The following is a 26,662-nucleotide window of genomic DNA, read 5'->3' as shown; positions in this document are numbered from 1 at the left end:
CAATACATCATAGATTCATCTTCTTCTTCTTCTCCTTCTATTCTACTAGATCTGAAATCATATGTTTGATTGCGATTTTGCACCGTCAAACGGATCTGATTGATACACAAACAGATTTGAGGACTTACAAGTGGTATCAGAGCTTGGTTGTATCAATCAATTTTTTCAGATCTGGAGCTTATTTGATTTTATTTTGAAGAGATTTTTGCGTTTTTGGATAGATCTTGGCAAAATAAGGGGGGTTTGTTCTTCGCGTTTTTCATAAAAACGAGTTTTTGATCGAGTTTTGGAGCAAAAAGAAGCAAAAAAACGTTGTTTTTCGTCGTAACCAACGATTTCCGAGGTTCTCGGTCACGTTTTGGGTCGGAGTTCTCGGCCAGAGTTTTCGGTCCGAAGTCACGTTCTAGGTCCGAGGCTCGCACGTGTTCGGTTCAGGCACGTTCTCGGCCTCGCCTCTGGTTAACAGCTCAGCAGCCTCGGTCTCGGCCCAGCAGCGCGTTTGTCCTCGCTTCGCAGCTAACTTCGTCCTCGCAGCAGCTTCAATTGAAAAAACCAACAAGCGATTTAAGGGGTGCCGGGAATCGAACCCGCGTCTCCACCCTGATTAACCAAGGCTTTACCAACTGAGCTACTTAATCACACGCTACTTTGCTCCCGTTTTTTATTCTTAAAGACTACCTTCTCGGTTCATAATTTCGCAAATTGACATTTTAAACCCAAAAATGCAAAATTTTATTTTTAAAATCATTTTTTAACCCAAAATTTTTTGATTTTAATTTTTGACTTAAAAATTTTGACTTTGACCTTCAAGTTTGACCTTTGACTTCAAACTTTGATTTTTCGTTTACCTTTTAATTTTTCAAGTTTAGCCTTTCGGTTTGACTTTTAAGTTTGACTTTTAAGTTTGACTTTTTAAGTTTGACTTTTTAAATTTGAATTTGAAGGTGGACTTTCTTGATTTTTAAGTCAAAGGGAAAAAGGAAGTATTATAAAAAAATGAGTTCCGCATCAATTCCGGTAAATGAAGTTTCATGTACTCCATCTTGTAAAACTACTATTAAATTTCTCCGAGATCAAATCGATTTACTAAAAAGAAAAAATGAGGACCTCAAATACGAAGGCTATACTCTTAGGAAAGGTCAGAAACCTCTGAAAGCTCAATTAGAGGCCAAGACTAAGGACTTTAGGAAACTACAAGAAGATTACAGCAACAAGTGTGAAAATTACAATCACATTAAGAAAAAACTTGTTGCTGTAACTGAAGAACTTGACACTTTGAAAATTAAGTGTGGAAAAACAGATGTTAGTTTCAAAAATTATACTGCATCAAGTAAGACAGTCGAGTCCTTATTTGAAACCCAATTAAAATTCAAAGATAATCAAAACAAGTGTCTAGGGCATGATAGTGTTCCTCCACCTTTCAATCATAACTACATACCCATCCCTACGACACAGGAAGAAATTAATGGGGAGGCACATCTTCAATATGACAAACCAGCTAGATTTGTGTCAGGAGGTATTTAGGTTGAAAATACTAATGTTTCTACCTCATGTGCAGGTAAAGTAGCAGAAGATGAGAACAAGGAGAAACCAATTGAACAATCCAATGACTCCTTGAACTCTGAATTTGTTGCTTCGAACTCAGCTGCTTCTGATCAACCTACTGTTGAGAAATATCGACCACTGTAAGGTCCATTATGTGTTGCGTCTTGGGCTCGGTTCTTAGTCCATTTTTGTATCCGGATTGGGCCTGTCCATCCGTGATTTATTTATTAGGGTTTAGTATTTATAGATGCTTGCATGCATCTTTGTACAAAAGAGTTTGGAGTCGATCATTCATAGCGAATACCTTTTATCGATTGTAACCCTAAAAAGCCTCTACATTGGAAGTTCTTTATCGAGCTCTGCTGAGGCGTGAATCTATTGAATCATTCAGCATATTTTGATTCATTCTCATGTTTGATATTTCTATTTGCATTATTCTGATTAACCTGTGTAAGATCTAAGCGATCAAAGAGTTTTTCAACTCATCAATTGGTATCAGAGCAGGAGACTTTGTAATTCATACACCTCTCTTCTGTGAAAGAAGTGATTAGGGTTTATTCCGTATTCACTGATATTTATTGAGCCGTCACTCCATAATTGACGTATCTCATTAATTATTCATCTTACCCTAATATTACGTATTACAAAGTCTGATCTTATCACAGGTTAAACGATCAAGCATGGACGATTCTCAATCCAATCCCATCAACATCTCACTACAAGAAAAAAGGCCTTTTACGACGCGCAAAACACGACGCTCTTTGATTTATGTTACGCATTAGAGAGCGACATTAAAAAAGTGTCATCTCTTCAAAAATTTTAAGGATTTAGGTCGCGCATTACTGAGTGCCCTTAAATTAGTGTCTGGTGTAAAAATATTAAAAACACGGAGGGCACCTATAATAAAAAGAGCGTCCTCTACAAATGTCGCTTTATAATTTTAATAAACGCGCCTCCTTGATAGGTAAGGGGGGAAACTAAATCCCCCAAAATTTTGAACACCCGCTTCCTCTTCCTCTCTGCTCTCTACCCTCCAAAATCGACTTCATTCTCTCCCTTCTTTCTCTCTGCAAACCCCTTCCTCTCCGATCGACTTTCACTTCCTTCTATGTGCAAACCCTAATCAAACATAACACATTTGAAATAGTAATGGTGTTGTGACTCCTCAGGCTAGAACATCGGCGACTACACACCTATCAAATAATATCTCTCATACTCGTCATAGAAGAATGACATATATCACCATTGGTACATAAGATTAGATATCAACTCCTCAGGCTCACCGTTCCACCTCTTCCCCACCCTAATACATTTACTAAGACTCCTCAGGTTTACAAGCCCAAGGTTTGATTGCACTAAGGTATGAAAAGGACGCTTCTACCCTGCCCTATTTCTTCAGTCATTCAACAAATAAGGGGGCACGCAATTTCTCATTCATATCTCGACTTCATCTTCTCAATCAAGAAAAAGGATTATGATTTTTCCCTAAATGTGCGATTTCATCTAGTATTGTCAATTTCTACTTTATGCCTCTGATTTTTTCCTGTATCTACTTCTCATCTCTATAAACAACTTTATTTCACGTTTCAGCTTATAGCTATTGGCTTAGAACTAGCTGCTGTTTGGGAAGCTATCTATCAACCACATGTAACAGGTATCCAATTATTAATATATACAACTAGGTTACAAAAATAACTTCTTAAAATCAAGAACCAACTATTTAAACTAACGTTATATAGTCTCTTATATGTGATGTAAATAAGCTATTGAGGTAGTTTTTGATCAATTTTAATTCTTTTTTTTTCTAGCTATTGAGCCAATTCAAGATTACAAAGAGAGATGGGGTTTGTCATTTTGTTTTCAGTTTTAGTCTTAAGTTCGTATTCCTACCCTTATATGTTAACTTATTTGCTGAATTATATGTTTTGAAAAGAAGAATGGAGTTGTATGCTCTCAAAGTGGTGATAATTCCAATAAATAGATCAAAAAAGAAAGGGGAGGAGCTATGCACTCCAACTGTTTGACGAAATGCTTGAAAGAGCCATCTCACCTAAGTCAGACCTTATAACATCACCTGACGTACACATGACTGTGAATTTATGGCCCTCACTAGAAATTTACTCTTTTGCAGTTTTTTACCTGCCTAGCTAATGAATATGAAAGAAGGCATATGTCAGCTTCCTCTATTGCAAGGTAATTTAATTCCATATCTATTGAGGTAGTTTTTGATCATTATGAAAGAAAGTAACAAATTCATTTTCAATCTATTCATTAAAGTGTAAATAAGCTTACTAAGATAAAAAATGATAAAAAATTAATGCTAATGTTTCCTCACCACAGGTCAACTCTATTTTATAAATTTTAACTTATAAGTCAAACTTTCCATTTATGTGATTGTACACTCACTTTTCACTTTCTATTCCTCTATCAGACATTAAAGTGCTTGGGTCAATTTGTTCAGAACTTTCAAAGCCTAACAAAAAGTCAGTTCATGGGTAAGTTTGTCTTTTTTTTCATTGTCCCCCTTTTCCAAATCAGCTCTGTTATTGTTCATAAAGCTTAAAAAGACTGCTTTTTCCCAGAGGTTTTGGTTCCATTATGGCAAACATTCTTCTAAAAAAAACTGAATTTTTTAACACATGATCAGGAGACAAGTATCTTTTTAACACATGATTTTATATAATAATAATACTAGAAACCAGCCCATCCAGCAGGTCGTGAAGCTGAATTACTTTCTTTGTTTTTGAACTCCTCCCCATAACTAGAACGCCCGGAATTAGTGGTGATGATAGGGATATTAGGTGTTGTGTTTACCTGAGAGTGAGAACTAGCAGAGGCAGGAACCGTTGTGAAGCTTTCTTCTCCAAAACCCCATCTGGTGGTGCGGCCTTCAGCTGCTTGCTTGTTCTGGTGCCCATTGTTTCTTATAATCTTATTCTAATAGATTTGGAGTTTTTTGTGGGATTCTCCTCAGGAAATGCCTGCCATGAATTTTGTTCAGGGGAATCTTTATCAAATAATCCCTTTTCAACCTCCCAAACTCTTCCATCTTTCACTTTCTGCTATTAAAACTAAACAAACAAATTAATACCATTCTTTTTGCCTATAAGAAACCAACTGAATTGAAGAGGAGTAACCTAATGTTAACGGTACAAACATGAAAAAGAAACAGCCCCATAAAGTTGTGTAGATTAAGTGTTTTACCCATTAACTCTATTAAGTAAAAAAGAAGCACGTTAGTGTCTCTTTATGCAAGCTTAACCTTAAAGCTTAACCTTATCTTAAACTTAAAGCTTCTTACTGCTCCTAAGTTAATTTACATTTATGCCCTTTGTTTTCTTTTTCATTACATACAACAATGAAGTAACTGATGTCTGTTTCTTTCTACTCATACATATGTCTAGTTCACCATAAAACTCCTTCATTGTAGCAATATCTTTTTTCCTTTCCTCTTCAAGTGCTTCTTTCTCCTCCTGAAGTTCAGTTACTTTCTTCAACATATCTTGTCCTCGTTTATTCTCTTTAAGTATTTGCTTACGAAGAGACTCCAACTCCAAATCTGACATTTCCACTTGCGTTCCCAACCTTGAAACATTACTTTTCAAAACTTCAATTTCATTTCTTGATGCTTCAGCACAAAGTCTATGATCCTCATTGTTTTGAATTTGATTGTTGTTGTTGTGCTCTGGGATTTTTATTAAATCAGCCATACTTCTATCTGAAAGTGAACCCATTGACCAATATGTGTTTGATCTTTGTTTTTGATGAGGTTTTGAGTTCCTTGAAACAGTTGTATTTTGATTAACATTAAAAAGCAATCTATAAGAAAAATCCAAAACGGGTGGCTATGATTCTGTTTTCCATCAGATCTATAGTCATATTGTAAAAATCATACCTTGAGCTATAGAACTCAAACGGACCCCAAACCAGTTCCCAAAGTTCACAAATTGAGTTGGCTAACTTTCTTAAGCAGCCCAACTTCACTGGTAAGGACGTTATCTATGTGCAAGAATGGAATGTTTGCTGTTAGGTCTGATCCGGGTCTGTTCTGATATGTCATTTTGTTTTCATCATTTATAAGGCTTGGAAAAGGATCCAGAGTGATTCCAAGTTTCTATATGTTCCTGATATTATGAATTTAAGATCTGGAGCAGATGGGGTGTTATTTCCAATTATAAATTGGTTAGAATTGATCCAGACTCCAGATCAGTGGGCAGTCACCAGCTTTTACTAGTGTTGTGATTGTCCACAATGTGAATTTTATATCCGGAGCTTGGGAAATGCTTTTCATTCAATTCCAACTCTGAGACTTTCATTTGTATGTCCTTTACTTCTCTGAATTTTGGTTTGGACGAATTCTACTCACAAGTTGGGTAGAATTGGCCAACCTCACTTGACTGTCTTGTTGGAGATAGAAGTGATACACCTTTTTGTAAAATTCATATTTAATTCATCCTTTGGAGTTAGAAGGAGTTCTTTATAGTTCTGGAATCCTGAACAAGCATAGTTTTCTATAAAATTTAGTTAAAGCTATGTTTCTGTTTTAGATTTTGGAGTAAATCCATTTTGAACAGCAGGTCTGTTTTAGAGACCTTGCTGTGATTACTCTTTTCTCAACTCATAGCTTCATTACTTCTCCTTTCTAACCTTTAGTCCTTCTAAGATGGGTTTTAAAAGTTTAAAATTTTTGCAAGTGTGCTATTGAAAATGAATAGCTGTACAGCTCTTTGTTGTATCTCAGTATTTATTATAAACTCACTTGCTGAATATTGCCCAGATCTGGTTTTGTAATTCGGGATCTGGTGGTTGAGAGTGCATCAAAATCTTTGCGTATGTTGAGAGAAGAATGGATATTGTTGGAGTCCTGTAGAAACAAAAAAAATAGATGATGATCACAAAAGAAAACATAGATGTATAGAAATAGAAATACTCACGATACAGTAGGAAGCTTCTCATGTATAATGACAAAAATGTCCTTTGGGCTACACCCAGGTCGTCTGGCCAAAAGATGGTTGTATTCTCCAAGCAGATAAGCACTAACCTGCATAATGATATCAGCATACAGTTGTCTATATTTGTGTAGGAAATATAAGATATAATCTACATACCTTCACCATTGTCTCATGTATTGCAGGCTTATCAAGATATTCTCTAGCTTTGAGAGTTGCATAAGGCTAATGATTAAAAAAAGAAAAGTGAGTCAGTAGTAAGTCCTATGAACTTTAATAATGCAGATACCAATCTACATTCTACAATACCAAATTAATTAGAATATTCATGAATCATAATGGAGATTCTAAAGATCATCATCCAAATGCACCAAAATTTAGAGTAAGATCGAACCACTATTAATGAAGGTATTCTACTGGGCTAGGATGCTTGTTGTTTGGATATGGAGCCATGGAAGAACTTGGACCCTTCCGTGTTAACAGTGATGGAAAAACACTCTACCCCAACCACTATGCATGGAACAATGGTAACAAAAATTCCTTTAATTACTATGTCTCATTCACATCACTTATAATCTTAGTCCCTGTCTTGCTGGTGCATGCCTAACCCTATAAAACCTTTGCTTTTGAGGTACTAACTGTTTTCTCCTGGAATTTTTTTTGCCTGAGATTTTTTGCTGCCAGCTATCCCTTTGGGACCACTCTTATGTATTATGTTAAAAGCACCAATTCAGAAATTTGCTGATTATGTAAGTCAGCTTTCCTCTTCCTTTTTGCTTTTTATTATTTATGCACCCTTATGCCACAAATCTCTTTATTTATCATACTAAATATGCAACCATCCATTATTTTACTCCTAACTTGTTGTATAATTCATTCATGTCAGCTGCATATATGTTGCATAAAATAAATTGGTAAAAGTAGACATGTGAATTATGCATCTGTTATCTCAAATCTTACATTTATTTTTATTTCTGTTATTGTTTTTTCCAGCTTTTAGGTGTTGGTGTCAAGCTTGTTGGCAATACAGTGTGGAGTACCCTCTTTCATCAATTCTTAATAGTGATGTCACGTGAGAAATCATTTTTCTTTTTGTTAAACAAGTCTTTATTATCATGTATTAGGTCATACCATGGGTAAAAACAGCCTTGCCCCTGGTTCCGGGGTTGTCACAAAATACTTGACTTTTTAACTTTGTTTGTGGTTTCATTTAGTAATAATCCTTCTGAGGGGGTGTTTGTTGGGCTGCTTCTTTCAATGTCATTAACAACAGTGGTAAGTAAAATCTTACTACTATGAACCTCTTTTGCTTAAACCTACCTTATTGACCTGTAGCTGATTAAACATTAAATTAATTATGCAGGTTTTGAAGTTTTTGATGGAAAAGAATAGTGTTAATGCTCTTCATAGAAAAGTATGTTGGTATTTTAGGAAATTTGGCTAATAATTTAGTTAATTATATAAAAAATGTTGAAATCTTATATTTGTCTACTATTGGAATGATTATTTGTAGTATTACATTTGTCTACTATTCGAATGATTATTTGTATAACATTAACTTTTGTGCAATGCATTGTATTATTTGTATATGGTATTTTATTTTCCATTATGTGACATAAAATGCAAATTTAATATGAAAATAAGTAAATCCATAAATAATTTTTTTTTTAAATTTAAAATTACGATACGCAAAAATGTGTGTCATCTTCATTTATGACATGGCCTTTCTTGACAGGGGCTTTCTTGATACGCATTGCGTGTCATTAACACGCGCGTCGTAAGGTTACGACACGCGAATGCGTGTCGTCTTCCTTTATGACAGGGCCTTCCTTGATACGCATTGCGTGTCGTAACCGCGCGTCGTAAATGCGTGTCGTAAATGCGCGTCGTAAATGCGCGTCGTCTCTAGACGACGCGCAAATGCGCGTCGTCTATCTTTATGACATGGCCTTCCTTGACACGCATTTGCGCGTTGTCTGAGCCATTTACGATGCGCAATGAGCGTCGTAAAAGGCCTTTTTTCTTGTAGTGTCTCTAACAGCATAGGATCAACAACCAAGATTCCAATCCTCTACACTCAAGACTATGAAGTGTGGACGCACCACTTTGAAGATTACATTATTGGATCGGAAGATAATGGGTATCTTATATGGGAAGCTATCACAGCTGGCCCTTTCGCTCATTCAAGCACTTCAAGAATCATTAAAACTCAAAAGGAGTATAATGATCTATTAAAAGATGTGAAAGACGTCGCTCAGGACGAAAAGGAGAAGTTCCAATGCAACATTAAGGCATTGAGACTAATTCGATTCGCTCTTCAATCCGACACATTTCGATTAGTAAGTTCTTGTGGTACAGCAAAGGAAATCTGGGATCGGCTGCGAGAGCTGTACTCCACAGATGAAGATCTGGAGCACTCAATTCAGACCCTACTTCTCTCTGAATTTGGAGAGTTCAAGCAGAAGCCAGAGGAGGTTGTTACACAAACATTTGATTGGTTCAATCATCTTCTCAGCAAGATGATCAAACATGACATAGAAAGAAAGCTCATCGAACAGAAGGTCACTTTCTTAAATGGCCTAAGACCCGAATGGAGGGCGGTTGTGTCGACGGTTAAAGTGCATGAGCAGTTCAAATCATATTCTTTGGCAAAACTGGTGGGGATTCTGAAATCTCAGGAAAAGATTGTGCTACAAGAGAAAAGCGTGGTTTCAAACTTGGGGTCTTTGGCTCTTTTGTCTAAAGGTAAATGTAACACCGTAAATTTCAAGATAATTTTTCACAATTTATAAAAACATTTCCCATTAACTTTTCATAAAAACATCAAGTTTAAATCTCAATTCACATTATACAAAATCCCAAGATCACAAGTATAACAAAATCCCATGCGTGTGTACGGATCAAGCCGACGCCTTCCCACGGTCATCGCTAGTACCTGAAACAACAACACTAACACTGTAAGCACAAAGCTTAGTGAGTTCCTCAAAATACCACACATAAAACACATATTAGCCACTCGAGGCTATAAATCTATGGGTCCGTGCACCCAAACTCTGTGAACCCTCAGGTTCTAACTCTAGGAACCTTCCGGTTCCAACTCTGTAACATGCACAACATCAATCACATAGAAATAATGTAGTACAACATATAGCATACATAACATACAAATACTCTGTCACATAACTCTGGTTATCTACTCAAGATAAAGTATAGTGAGAAGACTCACCTCGCGTATCTCGATGACTCACAAATCCTGAAATCCCTCGTGCCCGATCCTCCGAGCTATAATCCTCCTATAACATCATATGTCTCTAATTAACACTTTTTATCTCTAAGGTTGACTATCCCTAAGAAGTCAACACAGGTCAACTCTGGTCAACGGTCAACTTTGACCGGACTCGGCGAGTGCACAAGGGCAACTCGGCGAGTCTAGACGTTTTCACCAACTCTCTAGGATTCCCTTCTTACACGTCGAGTACTCCCCCTGACTCGACGAGTTCCACCTGGAAGAATCGCGGGGCCACCCCGACTCAACTCGCCAGGTCTCAAGAACAACTCGGCGAGTCCCAGCTCGACTCAGTCCACTTGACCACCCTTCCCTAACTCGCCCTGACTCACTGAGTCAACCCATGACTCGACTGGACCACTCACTGGCCGATCCAAGGCAATCTTTAAGCTACTCGCCGAGTCTGCTCATCCGACTCGGCGAGTCCATGCCATGCAATCACTCAAACTCGCTTCTAAGGTCAGATCTGTTCCATCAATTCATAGATCTGGCATTCCTAGACTGATTCACCACGTAAAGCCCCAAACTTGGTGTACATACAACCTTTATATGTCCATATATGAAGAATTATCAACAAATATCACAACTCAAGGTCATAACCTCCATTATTCTTCATAAAGCTTGATGAATGAGGCTCTCTGGACCTCTATGGATCCAGATCCAAAGCCTCATCACTAGCAAGGGACTATTTGGCTATCAAATCAACCCAACAAAGGCCACAAGAAACCCTAAATCCAAATATACTTCACAAAACAGAAGATGAGCCGAAATCATACCTTTAGATCGATGATCTAAGCTTCAAATCCACAGAATAGCAACCTCCTTTACTTCCTCTTGGCTAGAACCTCCCTCTTCTTTGCTAATCAACACACAAAGGTCAAGAAATGCTTCCTTTCTCTCTCAAATCGCTAAAGCACTCTAGGGTTTCTCTCTATGGACTGCTGGGTACAAATGACGGCCATAAGGCCCTTTAAATAGGTCCCAAACCCGAGAAATTAGGGTTTCATTAAACAGCGCGGACTCGCCGAGTCCATATCCTGGACTCGCCGAGTCCAGGCGAATGCCGCGTCCAGAATCGCGACCCTACTCGGCGAGTCTGAGCTCCAACTCGCCGAGTCCCCTCTCAAAACACCAAAATCATAAACAATAAAGATACCTGGAAATCCGGGCTGTTACAGTAAAAATGCAACAGCAGAAGAAGAAGATTTGAATCTGGGAGATTATGATATGACATCTGAAGACTATGCAATGATGGTGTCAAATCCCAGAAGGTTCATCAAGAAGAAGTTCCCTACCAACAAGAACCGAAACTGGCAGGGAAGCTACAGCTCTAAAAAGGTGAAAGAGGAGCCGAAGGTTGAAGAATCAAAGAAAGAAGCGAAGGGTGAAGCTGATTCTGGTGTCAGTTGTTTTTACTGTGGTGGGAAAAATCACTACGCAAAAGATTACGTGTTGAAGAAGATGGCAGAGAAAGATGAGGAGAAGGATGAAGAAGCAAGTCTTCTGAAAAGACTGGAGGAGATTAAGAGGCAGAAAGCTGCTACTAATCCCTCTATGAATGCTCTTGTTGTGCAGGATTTGGTAGATGATGATGAGTTCGGTGGTGTACAGGTGTGGTCAACCGACTCAGAAGATGATGAAGTGAGAAAGCCTTCTCATGGAAAGGCTTATGTGGCGAAGAATGGTGATGCTGGTGGAAGATGTCTGATGGTGACAGATGTATCCCAGATGAGAGGATACAACACTGATGGTGGAAACGAAGTGGCTAAGGAGCGAGAGGACGTATGCTTTACAACGAAGCCTCTCAGTGTGCATATTAGTGAGCTAGATGAACTGATCAAGAAGGTACAATCTATTTTTATTTCGTTTAAAATTCCACAAACATCATATGAAAAGGAATTAAATAACTTGAATTCAAGAATTTCAAATCTAGATAATTGTTTAACTCAAACACGTGTCACGAATTCTAATCTAACTGACCAAATAAGCAGGGTATCATCCAAGAGTGAGGAGCGAAGGATGTGGATTGAGCAGAAGGATTTGGAGCTGGTTAAATCTAGGGATGAAAATATCTATTTGCAAAGAGACAATCTTAAATTGTTAAAACAGAGGAATGTTTCTTTTAATAGCAAAAAGACTTTATACTAACATTACTCAGTTGCATTTAGACTGTGAAATAGGCCAAAAGATACATCGCATGATTTTGCCCTTCCTTGAGTTAAAGGAGGATGAAATCGATGCCGAAGCATACAACTGTGAAAGTGTTGTATCTTCAGATGATGTAAATCCCACTTATATGTATGGTTTGGACAAAATTGAATCTTTTATAAAGTCCAAAGACCATAAGGACATGCTTAAGAATCTTTTGGATGAAAATGATAAGTTGAAACTCAGGACCGAAACTATACAAAAATTTGACTCATTGAGTACCAAATTAAGTTCAGAAAATAAAATTGATGTTGAAAATGCATCTGAACTTAATGAGGACGATGACATGAGTGAAATCTCTATAGAGGATGAGGTTGACTGTTTAGAGTTTATTAGGAGCGAACCTGAAAACCACAAAAACTTGATTTCTGAAAATTCTGTGGAATTCGCTCGTCTGTCCAAAAATAAGTCCCCAATCCTTAAAGAAAAGGCCGTTGTATACCAAAAGGTTAGAACCACTCCCAATCAGGTTTATAAGGTCACAGGAGTAACCGAACATCAGACAGCCGAACTCACTGCCATGGTGAATGAAGATAATGCAGATGGCTGTGATGAGTTTTTCTGGTCTGCACCGATAGACAATGCAGATAAAACAGTTGGTTTGTCGGAGCGAACATCATGGAAGGCCAAAGGTAGATATGTGGCAGAACCACTAAATAAACCTACCAACTTTGACGTGCCCAGTTCCAGTGGCACAAAAGAGGTTCCGGTAGAATGCGTCTCCTCTACAAGCGAAACCTCTTCCATGAAAAGTGAACCAGTTGTTCAAAAGCCGAAACAAAAGGCAAATATTCACAGACAACCGAAACAGGTGAAAAATCAAAAGCAGCAGAGAAATCTGAGATGCAAGAAAAATCTCTCAAAGCGAAAGCAATTTTGGCGCTCCCAAAATCCTCACTATACTCACTTTGATAGAAACTCCCAGCCAAAAGGAGAAGAAAATAAGAGTAAAAGGAGCTTCGGTCCATTGGATCAAAAGAACCAGAAGAAGACTTTCGAGCCACAGGAAGAACAAAACCGGAAGGATAGGTTCGGTCCCGAAAGTAACAACAATCGAAAGGCTGGTTTCGGTCCATCGAACAACAACAGACAAAGACCAATGTTCAGTCCATCAAGCTTTTACAGTAGAAGACCGAGTTTCGGCCCAACAACCCACAACAACCGAAAATCGAGTTTCGGTCCATCATCCAACAGCAACCGAAGGTCCAAGTTCGGTCCCTCAAATGGTCACAACTGAAAGGGTCATTTCGAACCTCAAGTCAGGAAAGATTCTCATTCTAACTTCTATTCCTCTAATTCTTCTCGTTCTCATTCTTCTTCTAAGCCTAATTCTCGTCCTACACCAAGCTCACAATCGATGAAGGATTTGAAAGGAAAAAGGAAGATTTCCTCAGCAAATGAAGACCGAAAGCAAGCTAAAGTCCAAAATCCCGAACCTGAATCCAAATTACCTGCATCTAACTCCAATAAAATCAAAGTGTTTACCATTAAGAGGAAAGATGAAACAACCTTAATAAAACGAACATATCTTGTTGATGTTTCTCTTACCATTCCTGTTTCTGTAAAAGGCTCACGAGGACCCAAGAAACATTGGGTTCCTAAATCTGCTTAATTTTTGCAGGTTATAAGTGACGAGCAGTTCGACGAAGAATGGTACATAGACAGTGGCTGCTCACGTCACATGACAGGAAGGAAGGAAGAGCTAAGGGAGTTTCGGTCTCTTCAAAACGGTGGCAATGTCAAGTTTGGTAACAACTCTTATGGAACGATAAAGGGTTATGGGATGATAACCAATGGGGACTTTACAATCAGGAAGGTGGCGTATGTAGAAGGATTGCATCATAACCTCATTAGTGTGTCTCAACTTGTGGGAGGTACAGGTCTCAAAGTCTCATTCGATGACGAAGGTTCAGAGATAATAGAGAAGAAATCCAACAAAGTTATTCTCAAGTCGGAACGAAAAGGTGAAATGTTCCCTCTGAATCTCAGACCAATCAAACGGAATCCAGCCATATGTCTTTTGTCCAAAGCCCATTCAGACGAAAGTTTGTTGTGGCACCGAAGGCTCTCACATCTCAACTTCAAAGACATCAACAAGCTAGTCACCGGTGGTCATGTTCGGGGACTTCCACTGCTTAAGTTCGATCGAGAACACTTATGTGCTGCATGTGAAATGGGGAAACAAAGTCACCAAAGTCACCCAACAATCATAAACACCAAAGTTGTTGAACCACTTGAGTTGCTTCACATCGACTTATGTGGTCCATCATCAATCGAGAGCATTGGCGGTAACAAGTACATTCTTGTTATTGTTGATGACTTTTCACGATTTACTTGGGTATTCTTTCTAAAGCACAAATCTGAGGCGACTCCCAAACTGAAGATCTTTATCAAGCAAGTCGAAGTGCAACTGAGAAAAGTCGTTCGAAACATCAGAAGCGACAATGGACTGGAATTCAAGAACAAAGATTTCGAAGATATCTTAGCAGAAAAAGGAACCAGTCACAATTTCTCAGCCCCCTATACACCTCAACAGAATGGAATTGTCGAAAGGCGAAACCGATCCCTGTGTGAGGTGGCCCGAACCATGCTAAGTTTTGCTTCCCTTCGTCTATATTTCTGGGCTGACGCCATTGCTGCAGCTTGTTTTACTCAAAACAGATCGTATCTCAACAAGCGTTTCTCTCTCACCCCTTATGAGATTATTAACAACAGGAAGCCGAATGTCAATTTCTTTCACGTGTTCGGTTCAAGGTGCTTCATCTTCAACTCCAAAGAACATCACAACAAGTTTGATGTCAAAGCTGATGAAGGTATCTTTCTGGGATATTCTCTTACTTCAAAGGCATACAGGGTTTTGAATAAGTGTTCTAAAAGAATTGAAGAAACCTATTATGTGACGTTCGATGACAATTATGTCAAGAAGTTGAAGTCTGCCGAAGAAGCAATTGGAGAGATTTTCTCTCAAACAGGTCAAGTCACAACCTCAATCGCCAATTTCTTTGACCAGTTCATGGATTTATTTGATGAACCTGAGAAAGCTGCTCACTTTGAGGCCACGGCAGCAAATAACAAGATTGATCACCTTAAGAAGATTGTCGAAGATGCAGCCAAACAAATGGGAGAAGAAGAACCAGTTCGAAACGAACCTCCCCAGAGCGACACTTCTGTCGAGGGGGAGAATCAATTCTCTTCAAATCAACAGGTCTCACATGTCCAGGGGGAGAATACAATCTTTGACGGACCCGAAAGTCCTGTAGCACCCGAAAGCCCAGTTGCACCCGAAAGTCCTGTAGCACCCGAAAGTCCAGTGACAACCGAAAGCCCGGATCAGCCCGAAAGCCCAATCGAAGAAAGACTTCTTGGTTCACATCCAAAGGATTCATCATCTGTCGAGGGGGAGAATTCTGATATGCACTATGACGATGATGTTCGATCAGAGTTGGAAGAAATGGTAAATGCTGAATTGGATCCATCCTATGATCCAAATTATCCTCCTCTCACCAAATGGACCAGAGATCATCCTGTATCTCAAATAGTGGGTGATGCATCAGAAAAGGTTCTAACTCGATCACAACTGAAGGCGAAGCAAACTGCTCTATTCTCCAAAGTAGAATTCTGCATGTTTAATTCTTTCATCTCCAAAATAGAGCCGAAGACTGTCAATATTGCTCTCGATCATTCTGATTGGGTTCAGGCAATGCAAGACGAACTCAATGAGTTTGAAAGAAATAAGGTCTGGAGACTCATTCCAACACCCAAAGATGCCTCGGTTGTCGGTCTCAAATGGGTGTTTGGAAACAAAATGGACAAGGAGGGAAATGTGATTTGAAATAAGGCTCGGCTAGTGGTGAAAGGATATTTCCAGGAAGAAGGAATTGATTACGAAGAGACATTTGCTCCAGTTGCAAGGTTGGAATCCGTTCATATATTTCTCGCCTATGCTGCACACAAGAACTTTGAGGTCTACCAGATGGATGTGAAGTGTGCCTTTCTGAATGGGGAACTTGAAGAAACCGTGTACGTGGAGCAACCTGCTAGTTTTGTAAATGAAAAACATCCAGATCACTGCTATATCTTGGATAAGGCTGTTTATGGTCTGAAACAAGCACCTAGGGCATGGTATGAAACCTTAACTAAGTTTTTAAAGATGTCTAAATTCAAACAAGGTTCGGTTGACCGAACCTTCTTTCGTAAAAAGGAAGGTAACCACCTTATGATCATTCAAATTTATGTTGATGATATCATATTTGGCTCAACGAATCCTAGCCTAACAGCTGAATTCAGAAAGTTGATGGAGACTAAATTTGAAATGAGCTTAATGGGTCCGATTAACTTTTTCCTTGGCTTAAATATTAGACAGGGACCCGAATGCATCTTTATCAACCAGGAAACATATACAAAGACTCTCCTTGCTAAATTCGGCATGATGGGAGACTCCAAGGTCAAAGTCCCTATGGCGTTCGGCACCAAGCTCACACCATCTTTGGAAAAACCAGCAGTTGACATAATGCTATATCGCCAAATGATTGGTTCCCTAATGTACCTCACAGCTAGCAGGCCCGATATAATGTTTTCAGTATGCTATTGTGCTAGGTTTCAAGCAAATCCTCGTGAACCACACATGCTGGCAGTGAAGAATATATTCCGGTATTTGAAGCGAACCACCTCTCTCGGTATCTGGTATCCCTCAAACTCAGGTTTCTTCGTTCAAGCCTACTCATATGCAGACCTAGGAGGATGTGCTCTAGACCGGAAAAGCACTACAGGAGGTTGTCAATTCCTCGACGGGAAGTTGGTGAGCTGACAATCTAAGAAACAAACATGTGTTTCTCTGTCTACAGCCAAAGCAGAGTACATTGCAGCCGCCTCCGGCACATCTCAAGTGATTTGGATCCAAAGCCAACTATGGGATTATGGACTCAATATGAAAAATATCCCACTATATTGCGACTCAGACGGTGCAATTAGGATCTGTCATAACCCAGTGCAACATTACAAGACAAATCATATAGCACAGAGGTATCACTTTATTAAGGATCATGTGGAAGATGGAAACGTAGAAATTCACTTTGTTCGAACCAATGATCAACTGGCCGACATCTTCACCAAAGCCCTTCCTGAAGCAAGTTTCAATAAAATTGTAACACCCTAAATCAGAAAGGTCAAGAAAGGAAAGGAAAAACCCTAAGTTAAAGAGGGTTGACTCGTCGAGTCCAGGGAGGAACTCGGCGAGTCGGAGCGGGATCCGGGTGTAAAGCAAGTGACCGACTCGGCGAGTCGGCAAGTAGACTCGGCGAGTCAGGCCTGGGTTGGGAAACCCTAATTTCGGGACTTGGTACCCTATTTAAGCATCTTAATCTCTTCCTTAGGGTTCATTTGCGGCCCTATAGTCTAGAACCAGAAACCCTAAGCCTCCATTGTTGCTCAATCAAGCTTTCTTGCCATTTTGGGTGATTTGAAGGAAGAAGGAAGAAGGCACACATTGGGGATTCAAGAATTGGCAGTAGATCCAGAGTTTGTGAGGTCTTCCAGAGCTTTTGAAGGTAATGAGTCGCTACCTTCCCTCTTTTGCATATAGATCAACCTCTATCATGGGATTTGGGGCTTTTAGGACAAGTTTATGAACCATTTCGAGTTAGAAGCCCAGATCTGAAGTTGCTACTTCAGCTCTATGTGTATCTTGGCCTAGAGAATCATAAAGCATCAGTCTATGGGTTGATTGTTGAGCCCCTTTGTCTCAAACCCTAGTTTATAGTGATTTGAGCCTAGATCTCGTTAGCTACACGTAGTTTGCCACTTTACGTAAGGAATAGGCTTTAGAAGAGTGGATCTACAGTTTGGAGTCCATGCATGACTCAAAAGTCCTCTGCATGTATGTAGATCTGGATGGACTCGGCGAGTAGCATGAAGATGAGGAGGAAATCGATGAGTGGGATGAACAACTCGTCGAGTCGGATGAAGTTAAGCATGAACTTGGCGAGTTGGAAGAACAACTCGACGAGTTGGTTGAAGATTGCCTTGGACTCGGCGAGTCTATTAGTGGACTCGGCGAGTCAGGTCGCGAAACCCCAAACCCTTCGAGTTGAGATTCGAATTAGTGAGTCGGGTGGAGACTCAACGAGTTGGACATGTCAGCACTCGGAAATAGTTGGACTCGACGAGTCATGGACTGACTCGGCGAGTCGAGTCGCGAATAAAAAGACCCTGAGCATATGAACTCGACGAGTCATTAGGTGGACTCGGTGAGTAGGGTTGACCTGGAAGGTTGACTTTGACCAGGAATTTGACTTTGACCAGAGTTGACTTTGTTGACTTTTAGAGGACTGTCAGACTAAGTGTCATATTGATATTGGTAGCTCGGAGAGCTGGAGGAGCAGCGGCTCAGGGGATTGTCGATCAGCAGCTAGAGGATTATCGGCGGAGCTCAGTAGTTCAGGTGAGTTTCCTTCCAGTAGGATCGGGTCTAAGGCAACAATGCCGGCTCGTTTAGCTAGCAGTAGTTTCCGGATTTTGATATGATGCAGTAGTTAGTATGTTTGATGCCTTCGTGACTCAGATAGGATTTATGTGTTATGTGTTCCGGGCTACGGCCCGATGCAGTATGCAGTATATGTGTGTTCATGCTAGTTGATATGTTTATGTTATGTGATGTTCAGTTAGTTCCGGACTTCGGTCCGATGCAGGGGGCAAGGCCCCAGTTAGTCCGGACTTCGGTCCGATGCAGGGGACAAGGTCCCAGTCAGTTAGTCCGGACTTCGGTCCAATGCAGGGGACAAGGTCCCAGTCAGTTTCCGAACTTCGGTCCGATGCAGGGGGCAAGGCCCCAGTTAGTCCGGACTTCGGTCCGATGCAGGGGACAAGGTCCCAGTCAGTTTCCGGACTTCGGTCCGATGCATGGGGCAAGGCCCCAGTTAGTTCGGACTTCGGTCCGATGCAGTGGGCAAGGCCCAGTATGTGCTTTATATGTTATTGCATGGTATGTGGTAGTTTGGGGGAGCTCACTAAGCTTCGTGCTTACGGTTTTCAGTTTTGGTTTCAGGTACTCTGTTTTCAAAAGAGGAGCTCGGAGAGATTGCAGTGCACACACCATAGTCAGTTAGCCTGGGAAATGTTTTACTCTGATAATGAGATTATGTTTTGAATCTAATACTCGAAAGTTATGTTATGACTTATGATACGTTTTTATAAATATGCTTTTAGTAATGTTTTAAAAAGAAATTTTTAGTTATGATTTTTGGGTCGTTACAAGTTGGGATCAGAGCCTTGGTTTGTGGGATTCGGGCATACCCTCGGGCGTGTCTGAACTTAAACTAAGGGATTGGTATAAGGGTTTTCAAAAGGAAAAGACAGTTTTGTAAAAAGAATTTTTGAGAAAGAAAACAGTTTTAGTAAAGCAAAAGAATTCAAAAAGAAAGGAGTTTTGGTAAGAGAAAAGGGTGTGGTGCATGCAATCAGCCGAGCTCAAGTAAGTACTCCCAAATTACCCATACAAGTTACGTTATGATTATCAGTATCAGTATCAGTTTCAGTTTCAGTTTTAGTTCCAGTTTCAGTTTCAGTTTCAGTAGAGCAGCATGCTAGTATAGGACTAAGGATCTAGGAGGATGCCTTATGTGCCTGCTATATATGTTTCAGCTTTATGAGAATTGCATGCTAGTATTGAGTAGACAGTAGTAGGATAGCCTGTGTAGGTTATGCCTGATAGTATGAGCTTAGCATTGTATGCTAGTACAGTTTCTCGTTATGAGAATAGTTTTGCCTGAGTATGTTTCCTTTATCCGAATGCTGCTTGCTTTGTGCTTTGTGGGACTCTGAGTGGTGGGAGTTAGTCATTAGGTGAATACGTCACATCACATGTGATCAGGGTTGAATAATCTCAGAGTGTTGGATTTGGCCCTACTGCGCAACTCTCATTTGAGTCTAACCGTTGTAGGGACGAGACTTTTACTCGAAGGATTATCCGAGCCTCATGGCATGTGATGGTATTCAGGTGGTGGCTAGTTGGCATTACAAGGAGGCCTTCAGCAGCTGAGGACTGTTTGGGTAGAGTAAGAGGTTCCCTAGGGCAAGCCTAGGATGAGAGTAGCAGAGATCAGTAGTAGAGAAAAGGGGACTTGGTGGAGTTGAGGTAACTCTTGAGGAAAGTACGGATAGATGTGGAAGGTAGTATGGGCCCGTACTACTGAAAGCAGAGGATCCGTACTCAATTCAAGAGGGGCCAAGGCAAAACCAGGGAACTAGTAGAGTGTGTGAGAGATCCCTCGGCAGTAGTGTGTAAATTGATCAGGAATTGTTATGTTTTCAGCATGGTGACGTTGTGCGAGATATCAATTGGCAGTTCAGGTGCCGGGGAGGGATCTGGCTCAGGCTCTAGAGCCGGGCAGATTGAGGATCAGATAAGGGATTTGATTTCCGCAGAGATCATGCGCAACTTCATTGATCAGACTCCAGTGATTTTCGGTTCGGTTAGAGAGGCCATTGTGGAGCTCATGGACAGTCAACTTGAGGCCTTTAAGGCCGGGATAGTTTCAGGACAGATTGGGGCTCGTCTAGACCCCGATTCTTATGGAGTTCAGGGATCCATCGGGAAAGGAGATCCCATTTCTAGTTTTTGCCATCAGGGGACAGGAGTGAGTGGGGAACCCTGTCTCCAAGAGAGACCTTTGCATGATTGGATAGTTGAAGATGTTACGCGAGCCATTCGCGAGGATCTGCCCGACATGGTTGTGAGGATCACTGATAGGTTGATTGCGAAGCTCCAGGATCAGACAGCTGTTGTTCAGTCGACGGGCGGTGTCGACAAGGGAACGCAGGAACGAGAGACGGGCAGGGAATCGGAAAGGAAGAGGAAAACGGATGAGACTCAGGAAGCCGCAGGTTCAGGCAAGAGGCCCAAGGGGTCGGATTTGAGGACGAGGAACTATCAGAGCCGCAGTCGATGCGGGAAGTGTGGTAGGACGCACATGGGTACATGCAGGCATAGAAGTGGTGGTGATGCTGGATGTTTCAAGTGCGGCCAGATTGGCCATTTTAGCAGAGATTGTACTGTTACCATCGCCCATGGACTTGATCCGATATGTTTCCATTGCAGTCAGAGGGGCCACAAGAAGGCCCACTGTTTGAGTTTGTATACAGCAGGGTAGATGCCAGCTCCTGCCCTTGGGACTTCAAGTACCGCCAGTGGTTGCCGAGGCCGGGCAAGGGCGCCCACGGCTCGAAGCCGAGTTTTCCGGTTGATTTCAGCAAGGATTCGAGCAGCGCTGAGTGATGGAGGTATGTATCTTTTACCTCCCTGTCAATTATTATTCATATTATTATTTGTTATGTTGTTGCATTGATATCAATAAGCATATGTGTTGGGGGTATTATATTACCTACTTGTGACGGAGTGTTATGCCATCTGCATACCATGGGATTAGAATGGTGAATTCGAGGTCGTTTCCTCTAGATCAGGTTACTTCAGATGCGGTGACTGTAACATGTATGTGTAAGATTCAGTAGTGCCTTACTACTTGTGGAAGGCGTTAGTCGGGTGATGATCAGTTATATTCTCAGTAGTGATAATCCAGAGTTTTTAGTGGAGTAGCTAGCGGTCAGTAAGGAAGTGGGTTGGGGATGTGCACCCCAAACGCAGGTTCTCGGGATGTAGTCCCTAAAGCAAATACAGTTAAGGGTAGAAGGGTGCTCAGTCAGAAAGCAAGAAGGGTGCGGATCTGATAAGAGTTAGTTGGAGCGCTGGCAAGGGTAAACGTTGGCGGACAGCATATCGCCCTTTTAATGGAAGGAAGGTTGGGAATCCTTTCGACCAGTGAGCAGTAAGGAATTAGCCGAATCCAAGTGGGGGAGAACCCTTCGGGTATACAAGGATAAGAGCCACGTAGACCCAGAATGAGTGTGCGGCCTCTGAGAAGAAAAGATAGTAGGATAGTGATTGATGGATTGAGAAGTTCAGAATTGGGAGTTCGAGGACCTTCCCAACAATTAGTTCATGTAATCGAGAGGGTTAGAAGCTGGTTGGGAATCCATGTAGGGCTCAAGTGAGTCGAATGAGGATCCTGAGAACGGTTAGCAAGAGATGTTTTCGTATTAGTAGCCAGTGACAGAGTCAGCATGCAAAATTGTGTAGATTCAGGAGTTGGGAGTTTGGAAACTTCCCAACAATAGCTTCTTGTATCCGAATTAGTAGACGGTTGGTTTGGGAACCAAGCCGAAGAATTCCTCGACGAAGCGCTAAGTATATCAAGGATATAAGATGTCGAGGTTGATACAGTATTCAAAGACTGAGGGCTGGTTTTGAGAAAGCAGGATGAGGAATCCCTAATAGGACTAGGGATAGTCAGGATGTCATCAGATAGTAGTAGTAGTGTTGTAAGTCTGCGGGGGTAGCCGTAGAATTCACTAGCAGTCAGATAGTAGTAGTGGTGTTGTAAGTCTACGGGGGTAGCTGTAGCATTCACTAGCAGTCAGATAGTAGTAGTGGTGTTGTAAGTCTACGGGGGTAGCCGTAGCATTCACTAGCAGTCAGATAGTAGTAGTGGTGATGTAAGTTTACGGGGGTAGCCGTAGCATTCACTAGCAGTCAGATAGTAGTAGTAGTGTTGTAAGCCTACGGGGGTAGCCGTAGCATTCACTAGCAGTCAGATAGTAGTGGAGTGTTGTAAGTCTACGGGGGTAGCCGTAGCATTCATTAGCAGCTAGATAGTTTTAGAGAGTTGTAAGTCCGCGGGTATAGCCGTGGCCTTTATCAGATTGGTAGGCAGCATGAGCGCGTTGTTGGACGCGGGAAAGCAGTAGTTCCCACCCGTTCGGGTGCAGCAGTGAGGATATGGGAATCCACGGGTTAGATTTCGGATTTCCCAAATGGTTCAGTTATGGCTAAGTCAGCAATTTGGCTATAGATCGTCACATCAGTTATGAGATCAGAGTAGCAGTGGACCATTGGGGTTTGGGTATGTTAAGGGCTACCGTTAGTTTGGGAGCCATCATGTTGTTAGTCGTGGAATTGATGATGTCAGGATGTGACGTATGGACCCGATCGGTTGGATCGAAAGGTTGTTAGAGCCACAGTGACAGGATAACTAGTGGAAACTAGTTCCAGAGAAATATTTCGTTCAGAAGTCGTGGGAGCGACTAAGTGAGGAGTCCTTTGACTCCACAGTTGAGTTGGAACTCAGTGTTGGAAATAACCGACGAATGACTGGAGACCAGGAGGGTCTCGAGATATTTGGGAAGCAGCCATATGTCAGTTCAGTGTTTCAGGCAGTTTAGTGTTTCAGGCAGCTCAGTGTTTCAGTCAGTTCAGTGTTTCATGCAGCTTAGTGTTTCAGTCAGTTCAGTGTTTCAGGCAGTTTAGAGTTTCAGGCATGTTCAGTATTGCAGGCAGTTCAGTGTTTGGATAGTTTCAAAGTTTTTCACAATATTAGTATTTGTGTTGGAATGCAAGTGCTGACGGTATAGTTGGTTGATTTGGAAATGGCAAGTCCCTCTCAGCAGGATCAGTTGAGCCTTCTGCCAAGTATAAGTGATATGTAAGGATAGCTAGGCAGGTAGCTTTTCTTTCAGGATGGAAGACTCGAGTTAGTAGGAATTGAGTAGTCAAATGAGAGATAAGTAGGCTGGTTCTAGCAGCATCGATTCAGTATGGATGACAGAATGGATAGAACAGTTATAGATAGTCGAAGTATCTTCAGGAGTCGCTGGGAGCGACTAGGAGATTGCGATGGAGTGTAGTGACCGGTGGGAGTCCGGTAACTCAGATATCGGCAGATTAGTTAGACCAGGGTAGTCTCAATGCATCCGGTAGGCAGATGAGGGGCAACAGAATTTTCAGTCGGAGGAAGTAACGTTGAGGAAATTATGGAAAAGAGAAGGATTCAGTATGTACCAACAGTAGTGACCAGCACTGTGAGTGGCTAGAGTGATGGACAAAAGGGTGTTAGTTTTCCCAGACAGAGAGTTGGAGGCAGTTCGCAGGACAGTTGGCCATAGCAAACTTCAAGGACGATGTTTAGTTTAAGTGGGGGAGAGTTGTAACACCCAAAATCAGAAAGGTCAAGAAAGGAAAGGAAAAACCCTAAGTTAAAGAGGGTTGACTCGTCGAGTCCAGGGAGGAACTTGGCGAGTCGGAGCGGGATCCGGGTGTAAAGCAAGTGACCGACTCGGCGAGTCGGCAAGTGGACTCGGCGAGTCAAGTCTGGGTTGGGAAACCCTAATTTCGGGACTTGGTACCCTATTTAAGCATCTTAATCTCTTCCCTAGGGCTCATTTGCGGCCCTATAGTCCAGAACCAGAAACCCTAAGCCTCTATTGTTGCTCAATCAAGCTTTCTTGCCATTTTGGGTGATTTGAAGGAAGAAGGAAGAAGGCACACATTGGGGATTCAAGAATTGGCAGTAGATCCAGAGTTTGTGAGGTCTTCCAGGGCTTTTGAAGGTAATGAGTCGCTACCTTCCCTCTTTTGCATATAGATCAACCTCTATCATGGGATTTGGGGCTTTTAGGACAAGTTTATGAACCATTTCGAGTTAGAAGCCCAGATCTGAAGTTGCTACTTCAGATCTATGTGTATCTTGGCCTAGAGAATCATAAAGCATTAATCTATGGGTTGACTATTGAGCCCCTTTGTCTCAAACCCTAGTTTATAGTGATTTGAGCCTAGATCTCGTTAGCTACACGTAAAGTTTGCCACTTTACGTAAGGAATAGGCTTTAGAAGAGTGGATCTACAGTTTGGAGTCCATGCATGACTCAAAAGTCCTCTGCATGTATGTAGATCTGGATGGACTCGGCGAGTCCTTCGAGTGGACTCGGCGAGTCCTTCGAGTGGACTCGGCGAGTAGCATGAAGATGAGGAGGAACTCGATGAGTGGGATGAACAACTCGTTGAGTCGGATGAAGTTAAGCATGAACTCGGCGATTTGGAAGAACAACTCGACGAGTTGGTTGAAGATTGCCTTGGACTCGGTGAGTCTATTAGTGGACTCGGCGAGTCAGGTCGCGAAACCCTAAACCCTTTGAGTTGAGATTCGAATCAGTGAGTCGGGTGGAGACTCAGCGAGTTGGATAGGTCAGCACTCGGAAATAGTTGGACTCGGCGAGTCATGGACTGACTCAGCGAGTCGAGTCGCGAATAAAAAGACCCTGAGCATATGAACTCGGCGAGTCATTAGGTGGACTCGGCGAGTAGGGTTGACCTGGAAGGTTGACTTTGACCAGGACTTTGACTTTGACCAGAGTTGACTTTGTTGACTTTTAGAGAACTGTCAGACTAAGTGTCATATTGATATTGGTAGCTCGGAGAGCTGGAGGAGCAGCGGCTCAGGGGATTGTCGATCAGCAGCCATAGGATTATCGGCGGAGCTCAACAGTTCAGGTGAGTTTCCTTCCAGTAGGAACGGGTCTAAGGCCACAATGCCGGCCCGTTTAGCTAGCAGTAGTTTCCGGATTTTGATATGATGCAGTAGTTAGTATGTTTGATGCCTTCGTGACTCAGACAGGATTTATGTGTTATGTGTTCCGGGCTACGGCCCGATGCAGTATGCAGTATATGTGTGTTCATGCTAGTTGATATGTTTATGCTATGTGATGTTCAGTTAGTTCCGGACTTCGGTCCGATGCAGGGGGCAAGGACCCAGTTAGTCCGGACTTCGGTCCGATGCAGGGGACAAGGTCCCAGTCAGTTAGTCCGGACTTCCGTCCAATGCAGGGGACAAGGTCCCAGTCAGTTTCCAGACTTCGGTCCGATGCAGGGGCAAGGCCCCAGTAAGTCCGGACTTCGGTCCAATGCAGGGGACAAGGTCCCAGTCAGTTTCCGGACTTCGGTTTGATGCAGGGGGCAAGGCCCCAGTTAGTCCGGACTTCGGTCCGATGCAGTGGGCAAGGCACAGTATGTGCTTTATATGTTATTGCATGGTATGTGGTAGTTTGGGGGAGCTCATTAAGCTTCGTGCTTACGGTTTTCAGTTTTGGTTTCAGGTACTCAGTTTTCAAAAGAGGAGCTCGGAGAGATTGCAGTGCACACACCATAGTCAGTTAGCCTGGGAAATGTTTTACTCTGATAATGAGATTATGTTTTGAATCTAATACTCGAAAGTTATGTTATGACTTATGATACGTTTTTATAAATATGGTTTTAGTAATGTTTTAAAAAGAAATTTTTAGTTATGATTTTTGGGTCGTTACAAAAATCCTACAAGGCCTAGGTATGATGGAATCGGAGTCAGTACCGAAAACACCTTCTCAAAACTAAAAGTTGGAAGTGAAATGAACCGGACGCTCGGTCTATTTCGGGCTCGGTTCACACGGGAACCGAAATGAACCGAACACTCGGTCTATTTTGGGTGCGGTCCCACTGCACTTGTTTTCGCTTATCTCAAAAAGGTGATATCTTTGGTTGTATACTTTTGTACAATTTCTTTCCAAAAATCCAAAAAGATATTTTTTTTGAACCGAAATGAACCGAGCGTTCGGTCCACTTCGGGTTCGGTTCAAATTTTTTTTTTCAGTTTGGTTTGTTTTGTTTTTCTCTTTACAAAAATATCAAAAATACCAAAAATATTTTCTTTCTTTTTGTCTCTACTTCTGTTTATGTTAACAGTTTATGGAATATCGATGGGGCAGGTATCATTCTCACACTTTTTACTAGCTAAGTGTCCCTAGAAGCATGCTGCTGC

The 26,662-nt window shown here is 41.5% G+C and overlaps 1 long non-coding RNA gene across 1 annotated transcript; it reads left to right on the top strand.

Annotated features, from left to right (window-relative positions):
• Positions 1–7,188: 7,188 nt before the first annotated feature.
• Positions 7,189–7,970, top strand: LOC145075019 (uncharacterized). Its single transcript, XR_013692254.1, has 3 exons — positions 7,189–7,243; positions 7,488–7,769; positions 7,858–7,970. It is a non-coding gene; the product is annotated as an uncharacterized LOC145075019 (long non-coding RNA).
• Positions 7,971–26,662: the final 18,692 nt, after the last annotated feature.

This window comes from Lactuca serriola, chromosome 9, assembly GCF_051521515.1.
Source record: "Lactuca serriola cultivar US96UC23 chromosome 9, Lser_US96UC23_V15, whole genome shotgun sequence".
NCBI lineage: Eukaryota > Viridiplantae > Streptophyta > Magnoliopsida > Asterales > Asteraceae > Lactuca > Lactuca serriola.
The sequence above is the reverse complement of the archived record's forward strand: the minus strand, read 5'-3'. Positions and strand labels throughout refer to the sequence as shown.